Genomic DNA, 14,160 nt, shown 5'->3' with positions numbered 1-14,160 from the left:
TCCATTTGTTTTTTGGTGGTACTCAATTTATCATGAATTTCAAGACAATCGTCATCATCATGGACCGCTCTTTTGGTCTCCAATGGGGTCATTTTTTTCATAAATCTTTCTGATCATTTAATATCTACTTACCACTGACACGTGAAACAGGTATATTTTTGGCGTTGTGGCCTTCAGCCTATTAGCACAGACTTAGCTTCTGAGAACTGAATCTATTGTAAACCCTGGTACTGAGAAAACCAGGCAATATATAGCTGAATGGCTGCCTATCAGGCTTACAAGATTCATGGAAATGTCAGCAAGACAATCTATATTTACACTATGCTGGAGGCAATGTTAACAGTCAGACGAAATACTAGTCTAGAAAGGCGTACGCTACGCTGGGCTGAATACTAAGACCTACTAGTAGGAAAGACATGTTGTGTTTACTTACTTAACTTTCTGGTTTCCGACGTTGACTGACCCTGACAAAAACCCGCTGACATTTATAGGCCATAAGACATTTCAAACCCACAAGACAGAGACAAGTGCATGGCGTGCTGCCATCAAGCCCCAGATGTATTGTGCAAGCACGTCTAACCCTCGGAAGACGGGGAACGACAGACGATAAACCGGACAGTGAGTGTGAGTGTGTCTAAAAGGTGCCTAAGATTCCTAAGAGAGCGGGGTCCTAGAGACAGTGTGAGCCATTGTCCTGAACTACCAACCCTATTTTTTTTAGGACTGAATCAGAAACACATATTTCCCTAGGCCTACAAGATGAACATACCAAGAAGAAAATGTCATCTATGAAATAAATTGTTATGCGTGGAGGAGAAATCGCAAAGCGGTCGTATAAAGCACGTTTGCGTATTTTTTTCATGTGCCCTTTCAGTCAAAAAACAAAACACATACCTGTGCTGGTTCAACCTCTGCATTCTTGCTTGCACTTAAAGTACCACCAGTCCAGAGGATTTTTAGTCAATGTATGTAGCACTATAGTCTTTATGTATACAAATACTTAAAGCAATTACCTAAAGAAAAAACTGACCAATCAGGACACAGAACAAATGCTACAGCATTATATTTGCTGTTCAAACCGAGCACAAGTTCTTACCTTGTAGGTTTAAATGTGTCAACCTTCAAGTATTGTCTGAAAGGGGTTATTAATCAGTTAAATGGCTTTTCCCACCAAAGAATTTCCTTCTTTTTGTAGTATGTCTAAAGTGATTTTAACTTTCCCACAAGAAATCTTACATTATTAAGGAACAAGTACCTATCACAAGCTTTTACTAAGTTTTAGTCTTCATAATCATAGGTAACAGTTTTCTTCTTTCTGTGACATGTCAAAAGCGATTTTCTTTCCCACAAGAAATCTTAGTTCTTACATTATAAAGGAACAAGTTACTACCATAAGCTTTTAGTCTTCATAATCATTGGTAACAGTTTTCTTCTTTCTGTAACATGTCAAAAGTGATTTCAACTTTCCCACAAGAAATCTTACATTGTAAGGGAACGAGGAACCATCATAAGCCTTTAGTCTTCATAATCATAGTTAACATGTCTTTTGTTGCTGTACCAAGGCCACAGAATGCATAAGAAAAAGTTACTGGTAAAATAATACCACCAGTCCTGCATATGCAGGTTAATGCAGGTAAAATTGGAGCTGTGCCGGTATTTCTGATGTCTACCTGCACCTAACCTGCACTGATCCATGTACTAACAGGGTTTATGTACATATATAGGTGTATGACTTTTATTTGCTGCATTATAACTGTTACCATCTACATATATATGTAATATCACAATTCTGTGTCAAAAACAAAAATTTTCACATGAAATTGCAAAATACTGCTTGACGTATATAAATCGATTCGTAAAAACAAATTTCTTTCTATCAACACAAACAACATTTTTTCTGAGCCATGAGCCCAACAGCTTGGCTTTCTACAACACTGTAAGTCACTGTCAAACAAAACATAAACAAACTAGGCTACGTTGTCAAGACCTAATTACCTCTACTGTGTGTTGCCATGGTAGCAGGTAAATAAACAAATCTTCGAATTCAAGGGCACGTCATTAGTTGCTTTTGAACAAGATTTAAGGTGACAAAAGAGCTGTGAGAATTTCCATGTATGGATAGACTTGGTGAGAATGAAAGCATTATAGTAATTAGTATACCAAAAATAAGCTGGGTATGAAATTCATTTCCATTACAATTGTAAACAGATTTGCTTCTTAGTGCATTTTAATTTTGTTTTGTTACAGCTATACACAATTCTACTCAGTGTTGTGACAGGAAACAAGTTGGCTACCTTAACTCATGTTTAAGTCAACATCCAGACTCTTACAATAACATGTACATGTTACCGTAAAATGTGTTACTTTTACAGTGGTTTTACTCCATGGTATGAGCGAAAATGGAGTTTTCAGGGTATTTCAAGTTTGCAATTGACACAATTCTGTATTACTGTAGAACTATACAACACATAATCGCTGTGTTATATTTTTGCAGTAAGAGATTAGTGCAAAATAAATTCACTGCGAAAGTTTCCATATTTACAGTATGTTAAATCGTGTAAGTCAACATCCAGTGTAACAATACCATGTTGGTACCATGCATAGCAAGGCTAAGGCTGAAGAGGACATTCTATAGATTCTGCATAGCCAGAAGCACCATGTAGTGCTGGGCAAACATGCCGGGCAGTATATGATTTGCACAGAGTCTTCTTTCTTTTCACATCAATCAATCTGTGTAAATATGGCAGGATCGCTGCCCCTGAACTCATACTACTATTACTATAAACTAACACATTTCAAAATGTGGGAAAAGCCCATTTAGATAGTCTGTAGGCGGTGATTTTCAGAAGAGGAATAGAAAATGGGAAATAAATTTCTTTTAAGTTTGATGTCAGTCAGACATTCATGTAATACTCAAATTAAGCTGCGTTATTTTCTGTCTAAGGTATTTTTGCCTAATTTGCATAAATTTGCATAGAGGCCCATATAACCACTTTGTCCCACCTGGACCTTACCGCATTTTACCTTAAAAAGATCAGGATACATAAAATACCACGATTTTATCGTACTGGCCGAAGTATGTACTAACAGGATGGGCTTGTTTCAAGTTTTATTCATGTTTCATCTCCTGAACTATAAAACCAGTATAACAGATAGTAGCTTCAGTATCTTGTCACATGAAACAGCTTACATTTATGTTCTATAAATGTATAGTTTAGCCTTAGGATGCTTTTTAGGTTTCAGTCTAAATCTCCTCTATATTTTTAACTCATTCCCAAGTGACAGGCTTGAGGCATTATTTTATGGAAAGACAATCTGGGATTTTTTTGCAGCAGAAGGAATTGTAAATTTTGTGAATACTTCAAGTCCTCTGGCATCCTGTTTTCGTCCCAGATAAGTCGCAATTGCTTTCAACCGAGATCCATCTATTAAGTAGATGTTTGTACACACCCACATATAACCTACATATGCATACATTTGTTCAATGATTTGTTGTGTTGTGTCTTCGTAAATTTGGCCATACCGGATGTGGCTGCCTTACATGACTGTAGCTGTAGCTATACTTCATCACTGTAAGTTCTTAAACATTTGAAGTGCATTTATGTCTGGATTTTTCACAGTTAGCTCTTACTGCAATTCTGTTTTGCAAGAACTGCAAAATTGTTTTTTTTTTTTTTCAACCGCAAAATTGACACCACCACACACTCTTCATTTTCAGTTCATGCTATGAAATTTATATCTGCAATGGTTTATGTCTGTATTTTTCACAGTGAGCACTTACTGCAAAGTCAGGTCTATTTCAAAGTCTGCATTGCGATGCTTTTTTTTCAACCATAATTACAATCTACGACACAACTAACTCAGGTTATTTTCAGCTCTTGCTACGGAATTTAAGTTTCTCGAACAGAAACAGATTTTACAGTAGCTGTTCACCTACATGTAGGTCAGTTATATCATCATGTGGTGGGATGTTCTCCTGTTGAGGCCCTACATCCAGTACATTAGGTAATATCTCCTTCATGCACCAGTGAGTCTGCCCTAAGCCAGGCAAGGTTACAGCACGGGACCAGAGGATAAATCCACCATTTGGAACAGTAGAGAGGAATACACAATGATGTAGCCTGGTTGCTAGACCTAGTATTATAGCTCCTGAGTCCTACATCCTCTCCGTAAATTTGCGGAAAGGATGTAGGATTCTTTTAAATCTAAATTAATTAAATTTATGTATAGTCAGGTTGAGTTCCATGTTCCAGGGTTTACTGTTTAAATATAATAGTACTAGGATGAGGTTGGTTGCATGCCATAATATTTTTTCGTTGCTTCAAATACATATTTTTTTAAATTGTACAATTAGTTTTAAAATGACGACTGAGTTTATGTTCCAAGGTTTACTGTAATTGGTTGCTTGCCATAATTTTATTTTTTTACCCTGTTGCTTCATATTCATATTTTTCTGAAAATTGCCAAGGACGAATGAATTACTGCCCATGTACTGCTTTATCACTGATAATTGAGTATAGATGCGATTTCTATTTTTTGACATACACTGACGTACGAACAGCACAAAACAGGAAACCCCATAATCATATCAGAGTCCAATCATTTGAATAGCCCCTGGCTGACTTTTGGCAACAGAGTCAAAAGTGCATTACGGACCTCAGAAGTAATTTCTAGAATCGCAACAACCCATTATAGATATACATGTACTCCATTCTGATCCACTGTGAAATACATTTAATTTCGCAGTGGTCCAAAGTTCTGGTCAGAGCAAAATGAGGTTTTCACTGTTTTAAATTTGCGTTTAAAACAATTCTGTAGTACAGTAGTCATACTATTTATGGTGTGCCATGAATTTATTCACAATGTAGAAATCACTGCAAAAACCGTGAAAAATAAAACCATTGTGAACATTTCCGGATCTACAGTACTCTGAATATTGGGCAGTCCAGCACGTAACTGATAACCTTTCCTACCCACAGTGGCCACAGCTATGCAATTGGCGACCAAATCTTTTCTCTACGCACTGCATGCAAAATAGAGTCGCTGAGTGCTTTGGTTTACTCTCCACTGATTTGTTGGTACTGCTTAACACTTGTGCTTTTATCTCGATAATCAACTGGTATTTTCACCCTACGTAATAAGTTTCTAGGTGACTGAATGGCACCGTGGCTTAACACGGTCTGGTATGGGTGACTTCTGATAAGGCGTAAGAAAAAATGTTGTGTTTCCGGTTACCCAATTGATCATAGCAAATACCGACTGACCCTACATGTAGCTATAGCCTTTGGTGTTCCCGACCGCTCAGGAAAGACCAAACAAATTTCCATCTAACATCTGAATTCAAAACCCAGCTAGACGTTGTTGTGTCCTTGCATTAGGAAAGGCATAACATTCCTCTGAACTCTTCTCAGGTGAAAAATTGGTTACCTGACTTCAGTTGGGGAGGTAAAAGGCAGTGGAAGGAGAGGGATCGGATGGGCTCAGCCTTCCGATACATTGCCCTAGACAATATTGTGGACTAACAACCCACTACCCTTACAGCCTCAAAAAGGCTATGGGACCTAAGTTACAATTACTGTATCTTCACCTAGTAACTTACATGTATATGGTTGTTATGTTTGATATCAGGAATACAGGTCTTTTGCACAAATGTTATCTAAATCATATAATCCCCAGCTAAGGGATAAAATGGCCAATACTTTATCCAAACAAAGAGATTATAACTTCCCTGATCCAAATAAGCTGCATTCCTATACAGACAGTCCCTAACAATAGAAGCAGGCATCTCTCAGTGTACAATATGTACCTTACATGGGTGTGGTATGACTTAGATGGGTGTGGTCACAGTCATACCTGTCACGACTGGTAACCCTTAATTCTCACCTGTTTACACACAGGTTAACTTGTCCTTAAGCACAGGTGACAGAGATGGCAAGTTGGTCTGAGGTGACAAGGTGTGGTCTTGCTTGTGGTTAGGGTTGTTGACAGAATCTGAAGGTTCTGGGTTCGAATCCCTGGCAGGCCCCAGTGTTATTCCCTTGGGAGAGGCACTTTGCACCTGTTTTGTTACTCCACTCAGGTGAAAATGAGTACCTAGCTTTTTGAAGCTTCGGTTAGGGACATCCTTTCAGATATGACGTAAAGCCAGAGGTCCTATCTATGTTTGAGGACAGCCACACCTCAAGCACTTCAAGATCCCACAACACTTACAGTACAATTTGAATCTTACACAGCTTGCACTTATTATTGTTACATACAAAACTGGTGTGCTGTGCCTGAAGGTAGTTTACCAGTGATGCGAAACAAACAATTAAGTGTTGACAATGTATTTTCTCATCTGAAAGTAATACCTACTTCAATTCAATTCAGTAAAAAGCTGTTAGTAAGCTACTTTACACCTGAGTGCTATGTAAAAAGCTAAATAGCAAGTTTTTCACTCACAACCACTTGTTAAACAAGGGCTGAGGTTTCAATGACTGTCTGTCATCTTCACCTGTCAGGACAATTATCATGATTATAAGGTGACAGATGGTCATCGAAATACCGGCTGTTGCTTTCTTAATTTCCTTCTTTCTTTCTTGCTTTTCTTCTTTCTTTCTTCAAGTGGTTGTGAATTAAAATCAATCATTGACCAAGCTGACGACATTATTCACCTATGTAAAAACCTTGAGGCCAACCACCTTGAGGTCTCTCTCTTCTGGAAAAGTAACCAAAACATTGTTAAGAAAAAAAACATAAGGTCAACTACCTTAAGGTCTCTCTCCTTGATAAAAGTAACTAAAACACTGTAACTTACTAGTGTAAGACTAATGTTTGAACAGGACAGAGGATTTTTTATTGTTAAAGGTATACATTATATACCTGTCTAAAACTAATCCTGACGAAATTATTTGCCTATGTAAAAAACTGTAAGGTCAACCACCTTAAGGTCCTTCTCTTCTGGAAAAGTAACCAAAACATTGTTAAGAAAGCTAATGTTTGAACAGAACATAGGATTGGGTATTGTAACAGGCGTACATATGATATATATACCTGTCTAAAACTAATCCTGTATAATCTGAAATGTACAGGCTCAGACATCCTGCAATTAGGATATTCCCTACTGTAATGTGATGATACTTGAAGGGCATTAGATACTGTCATCTTTTATTATTGGATCATCAGATAGATACATGAAAGCAGTTTCAAACAATCAGTCGCCTTGTCAAGGTGTGTAATTGCAGTTTATACCAAATTTTATAGACATGTTTTCTGTCTAATGGTACAAGTAAAACTTAAAAGCTTAGTAAATGACATTGGTACCGTCTTATAGTTATAGTTATACACTAAACGTTCACTGTCCTGACTTCAACTTTACAATTATGTACAATGTACACCTTCTTTTCCATATGAGACATTTTATCAAGATTTACCACATGTACAATTGTGGTCACGTGTAGATGATTGCTTGGTAATTATAATATTGGTCTAACCATTGGACCCTGGTAACATTTTCGATTTCTGTCCTGACCCCAATTTCAAAATCACAATGCACATCACATCAAGTCCAAAAGTCATAGTGTTCAGGGCTCAAAATTCATTTTTGGGAATAGGTGCACTGGTGCACCCCACCTAAAAAATTGGGTGCAGAAAATTTTTTGGGGGTACACAATATAAAACAAAACTTAATTACAGATCTTACTGCTCCTCTTCTGAGCTTGAATCTGAAATGGGAGCTAACTTCAAAATCTTAAACAGTAATAAACACGTACTACAACAAAGATTTTATTATTTTTCTGACACTTAGATGCCAAGAATATCCTGCATACTATATACATTTGATATGAACAAAAATACCTACAAAAATATTTGTACATATTTGAAAAAACATTGGGTACACAGGCTCAGCTCCAATTTTGGGTGCACTAAGGTGCATGCACCCAGTATTTCGAGCCCTGAAAAGTCATAGTGTTGCACACTCACATCCTAGGCTTATTGCACGTAATTGTCTGGTAGTCCCTACTTGAGATGAATTGCCCGTGCACCCGACTTGATTCAATCACAAGAACATTTCAGAAGCGCCACTAAGAGTTTGTTATGCTAATGAGCCCGTGCGCTCATAGTTTATGTGACCCCTCCAGGAGTCAGTCCTAACACCGACTCCGTGTTGTAAACACGTCTGGAATAAAACTCCTCGTCTGCACTTGTCGTTGTCCGAGTTGTTCAACGCGTCCTTGGTCACTAACTGGCGTGGCGGCAGCGCTGGGAAACGTCCAACCCATGCTTCGTCAAAACTTCGTCCAAGAGATCGCACCTTAAAGCATCCGGAGAGCGACACGCAGCGAGGCGGACAGACACCCTCCTTTGACCGCAGAAAGAGTCACCCGAGGTCAGCAAGTCTTCCCTGACCCCCAGCCTTTCGCCACATTCCATGCGGAACCACTTTCGGCGACGGCACACCCAGGGAGGCGACCGACGGGGCTCCAAGACGCAACCGGGAGGACTGTCCACAGTTATTCCAGCCGGCGGAGAATCGACAGTCTCCGGCCACATCCGGTAGTGCAGCGCGCCCGCCATCTTGTTCCTTTGTGAGTTCAACCACGCATCCGGGCAGCCCTTCCCCGAAGAGGACAATTTCGTGCCGGTTGGCGACCGAACCAAGAGAGTTCCCCGCACCGGACGGATTGGGCCAACCTTCGTTTAGGAAGACAGCTTGCGCCGGGTCCGCAACCGAACTGCACCAAAACAAGGCGTGTTCCTGCATCGCCCAGACGAACGCACGTGCTTCTCTCGGTCAGTTCCTTTGTTCTTTGTTCTGACATCATGGCGACCGCCACTCGAGCTCCGCGCCAGTGGTGCTTAACCAAGACTGAGACGATCAACTCCTTCGAGAATTGGCGATCGAACCTCGTGTACGTTCTGTCCCTCGACACCAAATTTGCTCCTTTCCTGACCGACGGATTCACCTGGCAAAAGAAAGGAGTAGAGAACCGCGGTCTCGCGAACGATGCCGACCCTGTCCCAGAAAACGCACGGCGAACAGCGGCGCAGAAGGCGGCCAGCTTGGACCTCATGTTGGGACAGATAGCTAACTTCTGCCCCATCATTTCCCGTAACCGTATAGTCAAGGCAAGTACCTCTTTGTCAGATATATGGCAAGCGATACGGCTTCACTTCGGTTTTCAGTCAACAGGAGGGTACTTTTTGGACATTGCTAGCGTCAAGTTAGAACCAAACGAGAAACCGGAAGATTTATTCCAGCGGCTGACTGCAGCCGTAGACGACAACTTACTCACCAGGGCGGGGGGTATTACCCATCTCGGTGAAGCTGTAACCGCCGACGAGGAAGTCACTCCATCATTGGAAAACATGATAGTACTGTTATGGCTGAGAATGCTACACACAGATCTCCCTGCCCTAGTAAAACAGAGGTATGGAGCAGAGTTGAGGCACAAGACACTCGCCTCTATCAAACCTGAGATTTCATTGGCCCTTAAGTCCCTGCTAGATGAACTACACAGTACTGAAGAAATCAGAACCCTGCGACTGCAGCATCCCCGCAAACAGTTTCAGGGACAGCAACCCCAGAACAAGAAAGAATGCCCTCTGTGCAAGCAATCAGGCAGACATTCCGTCGACCACTACTTGAGTGCCTGCCCACACCTCCCGGAAGCCGATCGCGAGTACATACTACGACCAAGACACCACCGTGATAACGCCATCTAGACCCGAACTGTACCGGCCACACCGCGAACTGAACTGTACCTGTTACAGAACATTTAAAATCGCTACCTGAACATCTACTTGACGAACATTCTGAACTCTGACCCACTCGTAATATGATATGTGATCTCCCACCCACATGTAGTACGATGATATACATGTATTTTCTTATGTTCACATGCAGTATCTAGTAGGATATATATTTTGTTATCTTGACTCATCTAGCAAGGCTAGTTAGTGACCTAGTTTTAGATACTGATATAGATAAAAGATAGTAGAAGGTCCGCCAAGTTCAGGGCTAGTTCGTTACCTCTTGTTAAAACATAATCAGTTGTATTTAAACATGATTAATCAAACTAAGACCAAAGTTTGCAACTGGTTTCCAGTAGTGCACTTTAACATGAGCTGTTGAGTTCTAAAGTTTCAAGTTAGCTAGACTTTGTTTTACTAAGCATATCATATGTAGTAGCCAGTATACTAATATATGTTTCAAACGTTACGTTAACCTCCGTAGAAAGATAGAAAGAAAGAAGCAAAGAAAGAAGAAAAGGAATCACGCCACTAAGAGTTTGTTATGCTAATGAGCCCGTGCGCTCATAGTTTATGTGACCCCTCCAGGAGTCAGTCCTAACACCGACTCCGTGTTGTAAACACGTCTGGAATAAAACTCCTCGTCTGCACTTGTCGTTGTCCGAGTTGTTCAACGCGTCCTTGGTCACTAACTGGCGAAGCAGCATTGAACTGTAATTTCCAACATGATGGGAAAATGGGATTTTCAGCGAACCAAACAGCACCAGTCTGTGACAAGGGTTCAGCAATATCCAATTGCAATGCAGACGTGCCGGTAATTTCACAATTTCTGTCCACAAAAAAAGATGAAGCTAGTACCAATTGCCTTTTTGAGGTTGTAGGGGCAGTGGGTTGTTAGTTCACTGTGTCTAGGGCATGGTATTGCAAAGTGGAGCCCATCCCTAGTAAGTTTTAGTAAGTTTTACCTGACCCTAGTCGAAGTCAGGTACCCATTCGCATTCTATACCTGGATGGAGTGAATAAGTTGTTGTTATTTTCTTTCCTATGCCACAAAATTAAGTTCCCTCCAACCTATATGTATTAGCCTGGTTACCAAACCTATTTATTTTATAGCTCCGGAGTCCTACATCCTCTCCGCAAATAGGACAGGATGTAGGACTCGGGAGCTATAATACCGTAGTACCAATAAGGTATAGGTAACCAGGCTACCAGCCTATAACAATCCATATATACAGTATGACAAGAAGTCAAAATGTTCCTGATACTGCTAGTAAACGAAATTGAGTACCCAATCGGGAACCGCATTTTCCAACAATCCTTCAGCCTGCATCAAGGCAAATGACCCACTTCTTCACACCCACACGACCTTATATGGAACACACCATGGCTCCAGAAGTAGGTCAAAGGTTACTGGAAATCTGTGTCAATTCCCAAGTCTCTTGTAAGTCTGGTCCCTCCTAGCATTAGCCCTTTTTACTAAACCTATCATAGCTCCCAAGTCCTACATCCTCTCTGCAAATAGGACAGGATGTAGGACTAGGGAGCTATATATGATAGGTTTGGTAACCAGGCTACCAACCTATAACCATTCATACAGTATTACAAGAAGTCAAAATGTTCCTGATACTAAGTGAAATTGAGTACCCAATCGGTAACCGCATTTTCTACCAATCCTTTAGCCTGCGTCAAGGCAACTGACCCACTTCTTCACCCACACACGACCTTATATGGAACACACCATGGCTCCAGAATTGGGTCAAAGGTGTCTGGAAATCTGTGTCAATTCCCAAGTCTCTTAGCTTGTCAGTCTGGGACCTGGCGGTGGTCGGAAGTACTCATTTGTATTGAAGGAAGGATGAAGGACTTAGGAGTCTGCCCGCAACGTTTCTGCCAACGCCGGATGAATAACTATCAAAGGTCGTTCGGGCAATTTTACGCCCACTCACCGGAGCGAAAGGGCGATCTGCGCTAGACTAGATCTCTGGCTGCGATGGGTTACAGTAATTATCGGTGTTGAATTTCTGAAACCTCCCATGTTTGTTATTTAAATATAATCTCCCATGTTTATTGCTTTTATTGTGAATGACAAAAAAAATCCATTCAAATTTGCATTGATCATAATATTGAATCATTAATTTTGATCTCTGGCTGCAAATTGTTTGCGGTAATTAACTATCTGCATTGAAATTTTTTAAATCTCCCATGTTTGTTGCTGTCATTATAAATGACAAAAAAAATCCTTCAAATTTTTAGAGCATTTTGTCATAACATCGAACCATCCGAACAATAGAAAAAAAATGTCTGTGACACTTGACACACATGTATGACAAGTACCACTACAGACTTGCTCTATTTCCGCATTATAAAACTTGAGAACCTTCTTCAAATAAACCTGGTCTCAACGACCACTTCAACTTTCAAGGAAATGGTTGGTGAGGAGGAAATACATTTGTACACTGCACCAGACAAATGGGCTGCAATTATTTGGTTGGCTGAAAAAAAACATTACACTTGTACAATGTACATCGTACACCTTAGTTCTCATGAAAAATATCTACAAGTATGTATGATGTCCACAGTTTATAAAAGTTCCATATTTTCATGTGAATAAATGTCAGTAAACCATTGCTTAATCATCAGAAAACACAGAGCAATGTTTGCTTAAAAATCAATTGTGGCCTTTGGACAGGCTAGGTTTATAATAATAATCTACAGTTTTCTATTTCTAAAATGGCCAAGAAAAGTTCCTACAGTTTTCCTATATTAAAATTCCCACCAGTTCGATTTGTACTTTGCACAATAATAACATGCTTCACTGATTTTGCTTGTGTGTAGAGCAAAGTCATCAATTTCGGTTGTTGAATGGCGTAGGAATGATCCATGGAGACTACAAAAAAGTGGTTTCTGGTTGGGTAAGACAGTTGGTTGCACATGGTTAGCAGAGGGTGATATTGGATGGGACAGTGTTTTAATTAAGGGTTAATGACCCACATGTTCTTCGGTGTATATCACATATGGTGTCACAAGGCCTGGTCATTAAATCCTATAACCATTCACAGGTTCAACCATTGAGTATGTGGAGCGAATGAGGTATGTGAAATATTTTTTCACATTTAAGTGTCATGAAAAATTAATAAAACCTTTGTTGTACATAACTGTATGTTTAGATAGCACTCTTGTAACCACATTGAGCTGACAGTCAGACAGTGCACCTATTTTTTTCACTGCAAGCATACCAGTAACCATTACATGGATCTACATATTTGTGTTTTTAAGATTATGGCATAAATATTATATTGACATTTAAGTGTCATCAAAAATTGATACAACCATTGTTGTATTTTTGAGTTAGCAACAGAATTTCAAATTCAAAAGAGGGGGTGCGATTTGCAATTAGGTTTTGCTGACATTCTATAATATCTTAGCAATAGAGCAAAAATGTCAGCAAAACTAGGTGAGGGTCTGTGTTGCTGCAATATTCTACAAGTGCCCTCCACTTTTCAATTTGTTTATATTGACGTTACACTTAACCTTAATTATAAGGCTTCCAGCGTTCCTGTCGAGTCACTCCCGCTGTTTAATTAAGGCTGTAAATTAACTAAATCTAATTACCAAAAACGTTGACAACAAGTGGTCTCTCTGTTACCACGTTACGTACTAAAATTGTAGGGTCACTGGAGTATAATTGTGTGCGAGCGTTACGCTTGGGCAAATAAGAAAATGATCATGACAACAACATATAGAATCCCAGGTGCCATGACTTGTGCAAAGATATCACTTGCCTTCTCCAATCATAATTTGAGCTGTTAATTATCCTATAATCTAATTAATCACTAGCTGGTATACCGTTTCGTGTCGACATTGCAACCCTGTAGATGTAAACAAAGCTAGTAGGAATGTTTGGAACTCGTAAATTTAAGGTTGATACTTACCAGAATGCGGAGCTCTTTCTCGTGTTTTTTCCGGCGATCGTTGTGTGTGTTTACACTGCCAAGTGACGATGGCACTCCAAATTCGCTTTCCAGGCTTGATATGATATATGATATGATACGTTAAGGACTGTATAATATTGTCATCGCGACGGGCACGTCATCCACGTAAGAATATTATAACAACGGCGGGTTTTGCTGAATAGAAAATCACCGAGAGTCAAGGATGCTTTTCTTCGGCACTCCGTTACGGTCTGAAGCCCGCCCACTTCACACTGACGTCCCCGGCTCTGGAACCGATGGCAAAACGGCAAGAAATCGCCTTCTCCAGCGGTTATATTGAGACGTGATATCCGTCCAGCCTTGCGACCGCCTCCGGTAGAGGGTTCACTCGCCGATCGTGCCGCCCGAGGAGCTGAGAAGTTTATTACAGTTCGAAGAAATGCGCGACTACCTGCAAGAGTCCACCGCCATCTTCGTTCCGAGCGCGAACTCTCGT

General features: G+C 40.3%; 1 protein-coding gene across 1 annotated transcript in view; it reads right to left on the bottom strand.

Moving 5' to 3' along the window:
* The window catches only part of LOC109470725 (WD repeat-containing protein 17-like), a 39,162-nt gene extending 25,002 nt beyond the window's left edge, over positions 1 to 14,160 (bottom strand). The window contains exon 1 of the mRNA XM_019769788.1: positions 13,665 to 14,160. The gene's annotated coding sequence lies outside the window, so the exon portion shown is untranslated. The remainder of the gene's footprint in view (positions 1 to 13,664) is intronic.

Source organism: Branchiostoma belcheri, unplaced genomic scaffold (genome assembly GCF_001625305.1).
Source record: "Branchiostoma belcheri isolate BF01 breed outbred unplaced genomic scaffold, Haploidv18h27 scaffold23, whole genome shotgun sequence".
Lineage (NCBI taxonomy): Eukaryota > Metazoa > Chordata > Leptocardii > Amphioxiformes > Branchiostomatidae > Branchiostoma > Branchiostoma belcheri.
Note: the sequence above shows the minus strand (reverse complement) of the source record. Positions and strands in the feature narration are given on the sequence as shown.